Genomic DNA, 11,922 nt, shown 5'->3' on the forward strand with positions numbered 1-11,922 from the left:
CAGGTCACATACCTATAAGCACTTCAGTTTATCTCAGACAGTACCGTGATTAGTGTGGGGTATACGCATATGACAGAGAAAAACTGGCTAAGATACTGTCTGAAACATTTTGCTTGTCCCTAACCACCCAAAAGGCACAAAGCAGCATGGAGTAGCACAGAGCACTCTCTTGCATCAGCTGGGCCCTACTGCCCACCCCTTTCCCCCTGGGCAAAGCACAGCAGGTGATTGTGCTGGTGCAGCAGGTATTTTTGTTTGCTTTGTGTAAGGAAGTAACAATTACCAGTGACAATAAATGCCTCCTCGAGTCAGAAGTGACCTGAAGTTCTGTAGTTGCATACAAGCAGTTGCAGTGCAGCTGCCTTGCCACTGCTGGAGCAGGGCCACTAAACTGACAGAAGCACCTACCCCTCTTTCCTCAACTCAGTGAGTCACACCCTGATCTTTCGAACCAGAAAAACAAGGATGAGGAAAGAAGCTTTCATGTTTCACTGCCATTATCATAGGTCATAACTGTGTTAATGTGCTATCATGCTGTTTACATGTGTATGTATATGGATGGATGTGAACAGACCTTAAGAAGACATGTGATTTTCCATGGGAGACTCAAGTGGGCACACGGACATCACCTGAAGCAGCTGGACAAGTGCCTCACCAGGAGTCACCTCTGTACATGGGGGAGAAGCCATGCAGAGGGAAGGGCAGTCCATGTCCACAGGATACAGTCCTTACATGCTTACTACTCTGTCACAGCCCCTGGTCTGCAGACCCGAGGACAGCTGGGGAACTTGGAGAGTATTTATGTGTTCCTCAGGTGTATAGCCAGAGAAGAAGGTATAGTACTCTCTAGTAGACGGAGAAGGGGCAGATACATTTATTTTATTGGAAAGGACAGTGTGACATTTCTGGGTTTCCCCATAGCCTTTCAGCCATGTGCCCCAGGTAGGACAGCAATTAGGTTATGCCCACTGGGGAACTCCTCTCCTTAATCCAGCTCCTGGCACTACAAGACACCACACTGATACTGTGCAGATTGGCAGGAAACACCATGAAGCCCATGTGTGCTTAAATACTTCACATTACACAGCAAATGCTGCTCTGGCTGCCTGAAACACTGCAGCATTTGGTCTCTCTCTCTCTCTCTCTGAGAAGATAAAGCATCCTCATATCTTAGCTGTGTTTATCCTGAAACCCTCAAGACAGTCTTTGTCTCTGAGCTGGTAATTTGGAGCTCACAGCTTTTTCTGAATGTTGCCCTCACATGGAAGCCATAGTGCTCAGGGTATCCCTACCACCACTTTGTGTCCATCCTTTGCTCTCAGCCCCAATTCCAGCTATTTAGCAATACAACTGTAGCTGAGTGTCTTGGTAATCACATTTCTATCACTGTGTAAATAAGCCTTAGCTACAAACACAAATGCTCTGCTGATTTTTTCTTAGGCATCATGGATATTAAAGGGTTATTAGTGCTCTATTCAAGCCTATGTTGGCAGTCCCCACCCTTCTCTAGATTGTTATGCAAGCCCAGTTGGAGTTGCTATTAAATATGAAACAAGACCTCAGTTAAATATGTATTAAGTTACAGATTTCTAGGGTGTTACCAACTTTCTAGAGATACCACATGTGACTCACTGAGCTAGATGACAGACTATGAAATAAGTTATTTCATCTGGTCATATTTTTCAGAGCAGGTTTGTCCTGCCTTTTTTTACAGGGATCACTGTCTCATAGGTAGCAAGCAGGCAAAATGAAATCTGTTTTTATAGGTATTGCTTTCTGCAGTTCATTTTTACTGTATTCTAGTCCTACATACCTGATCATACCCTGGTTAGCTGACGTGAAACAATTCAGTCCCCTCTGATGCAAAGATTTTGGAGGAAGACACCTAAATTTCTTTTGGTCATTATTCAATGGACAAATTCTGTAGATAGGACTCCTATCCTAATCCAAATGGTGTGTTAAATTATGGAGAAAAATCAGCACTTGTCATTTTTCTAGAAAACAAAATGTCCTGGAGCATGTTTTTCCTCCTGGTTGCTTCCCTGTACCCATCACAAGTCCCAGGCACCATCTGTGAACCTCTGCCAGAGCTCCTGCCCTAAAACAAACAGCATGCCAAAGGTAAGTGGGCCAGAGCCTTAGTCTGCAGCTTGTCACTGTTGGGGTGTTGGGCACCTCTAAAAGGATAGTAAGTCCTTCAAAAAGGTAGCTGAAAATTCTCCTTACATGGGGAAATCTCTGTCAGATGCTAGCCAAGAGAGGCATCCTATCCATCTGGCTGTACTGCAGAAACAGGTGGCATTTAGGCCACAAGCCAAGAGCTCCTTAGCTGTTCAAACTGGGGACCTTTGTATCCTCAAGACTGAAGGCAAGTAAGAGAGGCAAGTATCTTTCTTTGTCCCTGTATCAGATCCTAAGTCTCAGGGCATGTGTCTGGGATAGACATGCCAATAGCTGCAGGCAGAAGAAACCTTCTGTTTTATAAATACCAGCTTCCACCCAACTGCCTCTTACATACTAGGCTGGTTTTTCATTGGTAAAGTGAGTTTGAAAAAGGGAATAGGACAGTAAGAAAATGCAGCCCACAGTCAGAGGCAGTGAAGTAAAGACTAACATGACCTCGAAGAAAACCGTGAGACTCTCTGCTGACAGAACTTTGCAGGGCTTGAGAGGGGACAGGTTATAACAGGCTGGCTGGAGTCACAGAAGTGCCAGGAGATGGAGGGGTGCAAACTTGGGAGCATATGCTCTTCAATACTTCAGCCTGTGCAAAGGAGTGTACACAGCTTCATGAGGGGTGAATGCAGGGGACTGCTGTAGTAGACTTGTCTTCTCTGCTAACCTCTAGAAACTGGTTCCTTTAGAGGAGATAAGAGCACGTAGGCAGACTTGAAACGAGGACAGAAATCCTGAACTCAGCATGACTTCTAATTGCTTGTTCCAGACACAGCCTGTGACTACATTCCAGGCTCTGGGAAGACCAAAGGACAATTTAGCCACACAGGAGGGATCCTCCTGCATCCTTGAATAACATAGAAGCACGGTCCCTGGGTGACAGCATGGCTGAGGGTGGCAGGGATTCTTGACCCTTTAACACTGATTTGCAATTAAACATTTTGGCTCATAAGTCTGTTTCTCCCTCTGATTTTATTTTCTCTATTAGAAAATGATGCCAATAAAGCTAAACTGCCTCATAGCTTGTGGATATCTGTACTATACCAAACAGCCCCCAAGGAGAGGGGTAAAAAAGGGTAAAGGACTAATATGAGTCTTTGCAAGGACCTGTGTTCATGCCAGGAAAAAGTATGATCCACAGCTCCAGATCAATTCCCCAGCCTGTTCCAGTCAACTGTGACTTTTGTTAATGCCTGTCCTGGGGCTAGAGGAAGGCAAGGCCAACAGTTCAGTTTGCTTTGACAGGACTAAGCCCTGCTTGAAAACACTAGGAAACCTCCTGAGTCAGCAGCTCACTTGCTCCTACTCTTGGAATAGCTGAGATTCCCGGACACAGTAACTTGACTCTGCTTCTGGCTCAGGGCAGCCACAAGCTGAAAGGCAAAAAAAAATCCCCTCCTGGCCCATTAAGGAGGCCTATTCTGGGTTCAGGAGAAACCAGTCTGACTGATGAACTCCCCTGGCTCAGGGGCTCTGGCTGGGGCTGGGAGAGTTATTCTTTCCTTATTCAGCAGACAGGAGGATGTTAATGGAGAGCATATGGGAGGGGAGGGAGTAGTGTGGATATTGCTGGAGGACAGCCAGACTGCATCAAAGCCCCAAGAAGCCTATTCTCCATCCGGGCAATGCTAAAACAGGCCACGGAGAGACGAGAAATCCAGCTGTGATACGGAGGAGTTAGGAAAAAAGCTCTCTGCCTTCCCCAGGTTTTTTGCTCCCACTCCTGATGGGACAATGGGGCAGTATTGTCCCACAGTCCTGTAGGCATGGTATTCACAGTGGAAGCCTTGCTGGGGAAGAGCAAACTGCAGCCAGGCACCCTGTCCTGAGAGTCATGCCACTTCAGGGAAGCAAGAACTGCCTCTGTGCTTGCAAAGTGCCATATAATTTATGGGGCTATAGAAATGATGAATTACAACAGTCCTGCAGTATAGAGATGGAAAAGCCCTGTTAACTCCTCCAGCCCATCTCCCAGAGCTGATGCAGTAGTGTTGCCTCTCACACATTTCCTGTGTTTGTCTGGACATGTTTAGAACAAGCAAGCAACTGAGGTTCATTTATTTTTCACTTCTTAATTCTACTTTAAAAATAACCCCCAATGTGATTAAGGTAGTGTGGATTACCCAGCCACTTGGACATGTCAAGAAGGATGGAGCAGGGCTCATCAAAGGTAGCCCACATCTGCCTTACTTTACAGATAAAATGGAGGACTGACTATTGAAGGCTTGGTCACAGTTTGAACTAAGAAACTTGCCATTAAGTAGGAGGGCAGCTAGAACCAACCCTGGTAAAAGTTAGGTGTGTCCTTTTTGGCTCCTGACAATCTTAATGTAGCCCTGACCGAGGCAGATTTTGGGCCTCCACGATGCTTGGCCTTGCATCATTCACCAGATCTTAATTAACTAAGGAACCTGGCTTGTTTAGCCTAGTGAAGGGGTATATAATTGCAATCTATAAATAAATACTTCAGGGGATGAACACATGGGGAGGAGAAAAAAGCTATTTAAAGATAAAGGACAATGCTGGCACAAGAACAAATGGGTATGAAGTAGCCATTTAGGCTAGGGATTGTCAGGTTTCTAATGCTGAACACATTGATGCTCTGTGAAGGCCAATTAAAGGGTTTAGTAAGGCCAAAAGTCAAGCTGGTTTTAAGAAGCAGCTAAACACATTTTGTCAGCTGATTGTACAAAGTGGCTGGCTATGTAAGGAAAGGAGCTGGACTTGGGAAACCCAGAAGGAATGTCCTGAGGCATTTTGAGCTGCAGTAAGTACAGGATGAGTTCTGGCTAACCAGCTGCAGGGCCCAGTAGGAGCAAGGTGGGAAAAAACTATTAGAAGACTAATAAAATCTGAAAAATTTCAACTGCACCTTCATACTGCCTTCCAGTACCTGAAAGGGCCTCCAAGAATGGAGGGAAACTTTTTACAAAGTAATGTGGTGACAGGACAAGCGGCAACAGTTTTAAAGTGCAAGAGGGTAGGTTTAGATTGCCTATAAGGAAGAAATTTTTTCAAAGAGAGTAGTGAGGCAAGAGAACAGGGTGCCCAGAGAAGATGTGGATGCCCAATCCCTGGCAGAGTTCAAGGACAGGTTAGAACAACCTGGTCTAGTGGAAGGTGTCACTGCCCATAGCGGTAAAAAGCAAAATAAATTAATAAATTTATTGGTTAATAAAGGGGGATTGGAATTAGATTATTTTTAAGGTGCCTTCCAACCCAAACCAATTCTATGATTCCATGGTGATTCTACAAAACAGGCAGATTATAAATCCAGGTAGCACTGAAAACTGAAACTAACCCCTCTCCAATGAGTAGGCTGGCTAACTTGGTTTAGAGACGTTTATGGGGACAGGAGGAGATTACGAACAACAGGCAGGGAAAAGTATTTGTGATTTGTTTGTGTGAAAACCTAGGCAAGAGAAAAGAAGAAAAATAATAATGATTGGTTTTCCTGTGAGCAGTCGAGGTAGGGAAGCCCTTAAATTTTATTTTACCATCCTCAAAGGCAAGACCTCCTGAGCCAGAAAACCTTAAGCCATGAGAACATCTCGTCATGTTCTCCAGTGAAGTAACAGCTCAGCCTGACCTCAGGCTGAGACCAATACATGGTCTGCATGCAGTAATCCTTTTCTGTGAAGTCATTTGCCAAACAGACAGTGGGTATCTTTCCCCATTGCTTTCCTGCAAAACAGAATATGAGAGACCTTGACCCTTGATTAATGCATGCTGGAGAGGCAGATGTCCAAATCTTAGCTGTCTTATCCAACTGGAAGCTGTAACAATAAATCACATACTCCAGTTTACACCACCAGTGCAAACAAGATAATGGACTTTATACCAGAGAAAGATCTGTTGCAATATAGCATTTTGTTTCATCCTGCTCCTGCTGAGAGCAGACGGACAGGCAGTGGAGAAGACACAGCTATACAACTGGCACAGACCTCTCGTACAGAGGGAGTTTTCCTGTGGGAATCTCCTGCCTGTTTGAGTTCTCTCTATGCTCTATAACCAGTGCAAAGCAAATTTAGCAGAGAGCAGAGAATCCATCTTAAAATGCCTTAGGGGGGACAGAGAATACGGTATAAATGGAACTGCAGCGATGTCTCTTCTAATTCTTGTAATCTGTCACCTAGCTGTGGCAGTGATAGGTACTTTAGAAACCCACAGACAGTCTGAGTATGATTTGATCACATTAGTGGTGGCCTATGCATCAAGAGATTCAGAGGTTTTATTCAGAAAGGCATTAAAATAAAGATGGTTGTGCTTTCACATCTCTTTTGTCTGGAAAGAGGTTATCTCCTAAGGCTGGCTTTACTCCTGACATTTCTCATTCTTTGCTTTTCTTTACAGATCAGAAATAGAACATGAAATGCCTTGTCTTGCTATTTTCATCATTCTGCAGTCAGTCTCAGCATGAATCTGAGGCTATGAGGGTGGGAGGTGATGAGCTGAGTCAAGTCTGAAATATGGTTCCTTGCACTAGAAGGATATAGATGTGGTTTCTGTGTAAGTCACCAGTTCAGGTCTTCTTGGTACTGAAAGGTGATGACTGTTATGCTCTGTGAGAGCTGTTGTGATCTCTTGAATTGAGGTAGAGGGTTTCCATCCAATTACCAGGTAATTTTATGCAGTAGTCTAGGAAGCTGAGAATTGTGTGAATGAAAGCACCAATGTGTTCGCTGGGGAAGAGCACACAGGGGAAGTTTGTCCTGTCACTACTTGCATTTTCCTGGCTGAATGAAGCTTTGATATTTTTCATCTCCCATGTTTAAAGTTCTTGGCCTGGTAACCCTCATCAAGTTAAATCAAGTATAAAGATAGGAGAGAAGATGAAAAATTATTTTCCTTTGAGGGAGGGCTTTTATTTTAGATGCAAACAAACAGATTTTTTTTTTCCTCCTCCTTTTGGAGGTCCTCTCATTGGACCTCCAAAAACCAATGAGAATTTATTGGTCATTTTCACATTTTAAACTGACATTTTAATTTTCTTCACAAAAACATTTCAAACATTGAGGACCTCAGTAAATCTCTAAAGCACATGGTGAAAAGTATTCATGCAGACCATAAAATTGAAACTCTGGATTTGTACAATTCCTTCTTATGGTCAGTCATTGCAAGCTTTAAAGAATCTACCACTTCAGCCATCACGAAAAGGCAGTAAATCTGGATTATGCATTGAAAGTGCTTAGGGAGTCTGGGTATTTATACCAATGAAATGCCAAAATATTTTACTGACACTCTCCATTTTTTACATTCTTTTACTAGCAGTTAATTTTTTTTTATGTGTACATATATATTTTAATGCTGACAGTTACATTTTTGCTATTATTAGTTTGCAACTGGTTAGGCCTTCTCTCATCAAAACAGGAGTCCAAACAATTTCATATACACGGCACCTTGGGCAGAAGGTAGTGGAAACCTTACAGATATGTGCATGGCCTGGGCTGAATATAGTTAGAGATACCTCTTTGGAAGCTCCCCAGATGTCATACACAGAATTCCTGCCTGTTTCCATAGCAGTGATTCACTGGGGTGCTGCTGCTAAAGAGCCTCTGTCAGCCCCTGGTGTCTTCACATGGGACCAGAGTTGTGAAAACATGAAGGAGAAAGGGGTGACTCAGTAGAGAATCTTTCTTCTGCATCAGAAGCACTTTAAACCACTAGAGAGATGCAGGCAGCTAGAAATATAAACTGAAGTGTCTGTGGGGTGTCCATCACGTGGTGCCATTAAGAGAGGTCCAAGTCAACCCTTGTACCCAAAGCAATGCAGTCATGTTAACATAGCCCAGCTGGGCTCCTTAGCCTCTATTTTAAATGTATGCACTGCACACAGATACATTTATTTCCTGACCCAAATTAGGTCTCTTACTAATTTTGAGCATCTCTATATGATACTGCTTGGTGCTATACAGGCACTTTCTACTTTCCAGTAGAAAATGTGCCAGGAGCACATTTTATTTACAATAGGAAATCACTAAGAAGAGGCCCTAGTAATTTTGTATGATATGGTAGTTATGGATGACTTTACTACAAACCCCAGGAAACAGTCTAGGTATCAAGCAGTTTTAGGAAAAAAAAAAATAGAAATTCAGAGATTAGAAAACATTTGAAAAGTCAACTCCTGACAGATTATGGCACTAGAGGCCCTGCAGTGAACACTTCCTTGCTCTTTGTCCTTGACTGCTCCCTCAAGTCTAAAATGCTGAAATGAATCAGCAGATCAAATGGCAGATCATGACTGAGGCCCTTTCTCCAGGCAGAGGAGACCCAGGCAAAGCTGGCCAGGTTTAAAGGGAGGCTTCAGATTTGCCCTGAAGATCTTTCAGTACAATGCTGGGCCTTGCCATTCAAAAGCCAGAGGACATTATGTTAACTTAATGTTATATTTTAAAGCAGATGCAGATGGAATACAACTGTTCAAGACCTGCAGTATTACACAAATGTTTGAATCATGTGCTGCTGACCCTGATGACAAGAAGTCTGCTCTGGCATAAGAAATCCACTAATTCTTAGGTGCTGTAGTAACATCAACATCAACAGGCTCATGCTGTGGGAAGACAGCCTTGTGTTGTATCTCAGGGCACTCTGTGGGGCATTTAAAAAATCCATGCTGTAGCAATGGTATGGAACATAAGGGTGCTTGTAAGGGATCTTTCTTTATTTTCAGGGCATAGCCATACAATTTGAGCCAATACAGATGGCACATATAGCCATGTGGAAGATTTCATTCTTTCCAGCTGGTCCTCATTACCATTTGCTTTCAGTAATTTCAAGGAATACTGTAGCTGCCATTTCCAAGTCTCTGTCAGACTTTCTTCCAGAGAGAGGGATTCAGGCAACTTTAGTTGTTCCATTTTTTTTTTCATAAAGAAATCAGACTTCTTCTCATACAGTGTAATAAGGGCACTATGTCCCCAGGAGGGACTAATCCTCATTTCCTGGCTCAACACTGGGGGTAGGTAACTTACAGAAATAATTCTGCAATCTGCGACTACTGTTGCACTCTGGATCTGGCACTCTTAGGAGAAGGTTTGGAAATGAATTGCCTGTTTACAAAGGAAGCCCTGTGTAGTCAGGACTGGCTTGTTCTCTAAAGAGTACAGAAGGACTCCCACAGCACTACTAAAATAATAGGAAGAGTAACAGAGATTGCCACAGGAATGAGTCATAGGTGTGCAGAAAGCCCAAAGGAGGCGCTGATTTTGCCAGATGCACAGAGGCAGCTGTCACCTCCTCCCAACGGCCACTCAGGGAGCGCATGGCGAGCAATGCACAGACAGCCATCTTGTTTCTAGTCAGACTCAAAAATCCTTGTTTGCAAAGTAAGAAGGAACCAAGACATGTTGAGCAAAAGATTTAATTTCTCGGTGTCTATGGGGAAATCAACAGACAATGGGAAGCAACATAAAAAGCACATACATGAAAGACTGTTATTTAAAACCAGTTGACATAGTCATTTTCAGTGGAATCTGGCTGGCTGTAGCCAGTATTTAATTCAAAAATTCTTCAGGAATGAAGGTCTTTTGCAGGCCAGCTTTATTTGGCTGGGGTTGCGTTTTGCTTTTTCCCACATCCCGCCTGCTGAAGTTAGAGGTTGATGGCAGGGAGCCCGATTCCTCTGCCTCTTCCTGTGCCGGACACAGCCAGCCAGCATCACCTCTTTGTTAAATTGTCTGCTAGAACTGCTGGATTTAAGAAAGGCTGGTGTGAGGCAGGGAAGGAACAGGATCACCTGATCTCCTTCCTGAGAACAGAGAAAACATTATCTGAAGAATGATCCATAAGGAGTTGAAGAAGTTAAAGAAACCACATACAGGGGGTTACGTATGGTCCCATGGCAGTAAAGGCTTTCCTGTTTGATAACCCATAAGCCATTAAGAAATGTCTTCTCTTTGTAAAAAAGAGGCTTTTTTGCACAGCAGACAACAGCAGCAAAACACTTGTTTCAAGAACTACACATGGAAAGTGAAAATAATGACAATTCTAAAGAACCTTTTTGAAGTGCTGACCCAAAAATATTACATAATAATTTTCTATCCCATAAGAAAAGTACAGCTGAACTAAGGGCACTTAGAAACTCTGCCTTTAAAAATGAGGAGCACAAAAATTAGTTCTGCCCAAATGTTCAGCAACCCATAGCAGGTAGAAAATACACAGCAGGCTGGTGTGGTTGAGCTACTCCCATGTAAAGCCCCTAACATGAAAACAGTAGGGTAACCAACCCAAAGCCATCCTTAAATCAATAATACACTCCACTACAGTCCTCTCTCTTGTACACCTCATTTGCTTTCATTCTGTCTCCTGGGATTCCTGCCATCCTGGGATGTTCAGCCCAGGTCTGCTAAAACTGAGGTATTGTCTCTTGTTGACTCTGGCAGGCAGGGGGGCAGGGAGCAGCTGATATGGCAACTCCAGATGTGCTTTTTCTATTCTTTGAAACTGTTCATCAGAAAAACAAAAAGCCCTCAGTTGCCATGGAGACAGTATCTCTGGCACTGATGCACTCAGTGGGCGGCAGCAGCTTCCCGACTGTAGAGACACCCAGGACCTGGGGCTTTAGCAAGGCACTCACTGCTGAGCATGCTCTGGAGCAGAGGGCTCAAGCCTGGATGGCAGTCAGGACTTACCCGAGGTGGCCAAGAAAATGAGAAAGTGCAGGATCTAAGAACTTGTGGATTTTGCACCTGAAAAAGAAGTCAAAGTGATGTTAAAGTGAATTTGGAGTCAAGGAAATGCTGCACAAATCCCTGAGAGGCCGCGCACAGAGAAAGCTGGTGGACTCTTTTGAGATGAAAACGTTTCCAGAGATTTGAATTATTGTGTTTATAGAGATAATACTAGAAACAGTGGAGAAAATAAGCAAGATCGTTCTGCAGATAGAGATTTTTTTTTCCAGGAAAGCAGTGAAAACTCCATCTTTTGAATCACTTAGAACTTATAACTGCACACAGTAAAGGAAATGATCCTCTGTTGGTTCCCAGGAGACACACGAAATGAGACCAATTAGGATTTCTCCAGCTATAAATACAAGGACTGTGCAAAGACATACTTTACCCTTATTATGTTTGAAAGTGAAAATGAATAGTGTGTTCCCCAGCTGAATTAAAATCAGGACTCGCATTAAAAAAACAGAGAAGATTATCTGTTCTGTCCTTAAAATCTCTGAAAACATGACCAAAACTGATCAACTGGGAATACCTGTTATGGAGGCCAGTCTTAACAGTGTCCAGTTGATGATATCTCAGAGGACAATGAGAATAGCAGGTAATCCATCTAGCCATGAGTACATTGCATTCTACAGGGAAAGAAATTTCAGCGAACCAGGGATGTAATCTCAAAAATATGAAACTTCTACCTCTTGTGTAAACTTTATTTACCATATCTGATTACCACTCTTTTCCCAGGCAGATGCTGGTAGTGATCAGAGATTATCCAGACTATTTTACAGCCCAGATCTTATAAATGGGCCACTTTCATTTCTGGTGTAAAATGGTACATCCTAACTGAACTCACAGAAATTACTTGAATTATAACATTACTCTGTTTGGCTCTGAAGTGGGTAGTAGGACAAGGATCCACAAAAAGTACAGAGTAATCTCACTAATAAAGATTAGGCCATGGGATTGCTAGAAGAATTGAGTTCTGGGTTGTCCCATGACACAGCAGTAGATGAGACCTGCTGGATGTGCTCACAAGAACACTGGAAAAGATCTGGAGTTCTGCCCACTCTCATCTACATTTTTC

This window comes from Melospiza georgiana, chromosome 6 (assembly GCF_028018845.1).
Source record: "Melospiza georgiana isolate bMelGeo1 chromosome 6, bMelGeo1.pri, whole genome shotgun sequence".
NCBI classification, from domain to species: domain Eukaryota; kingdom Metazoa; phylum Chordata; class Aves; order Passeriformes; family Passerellidae; genus Melospiza; species Melospiza georgiana.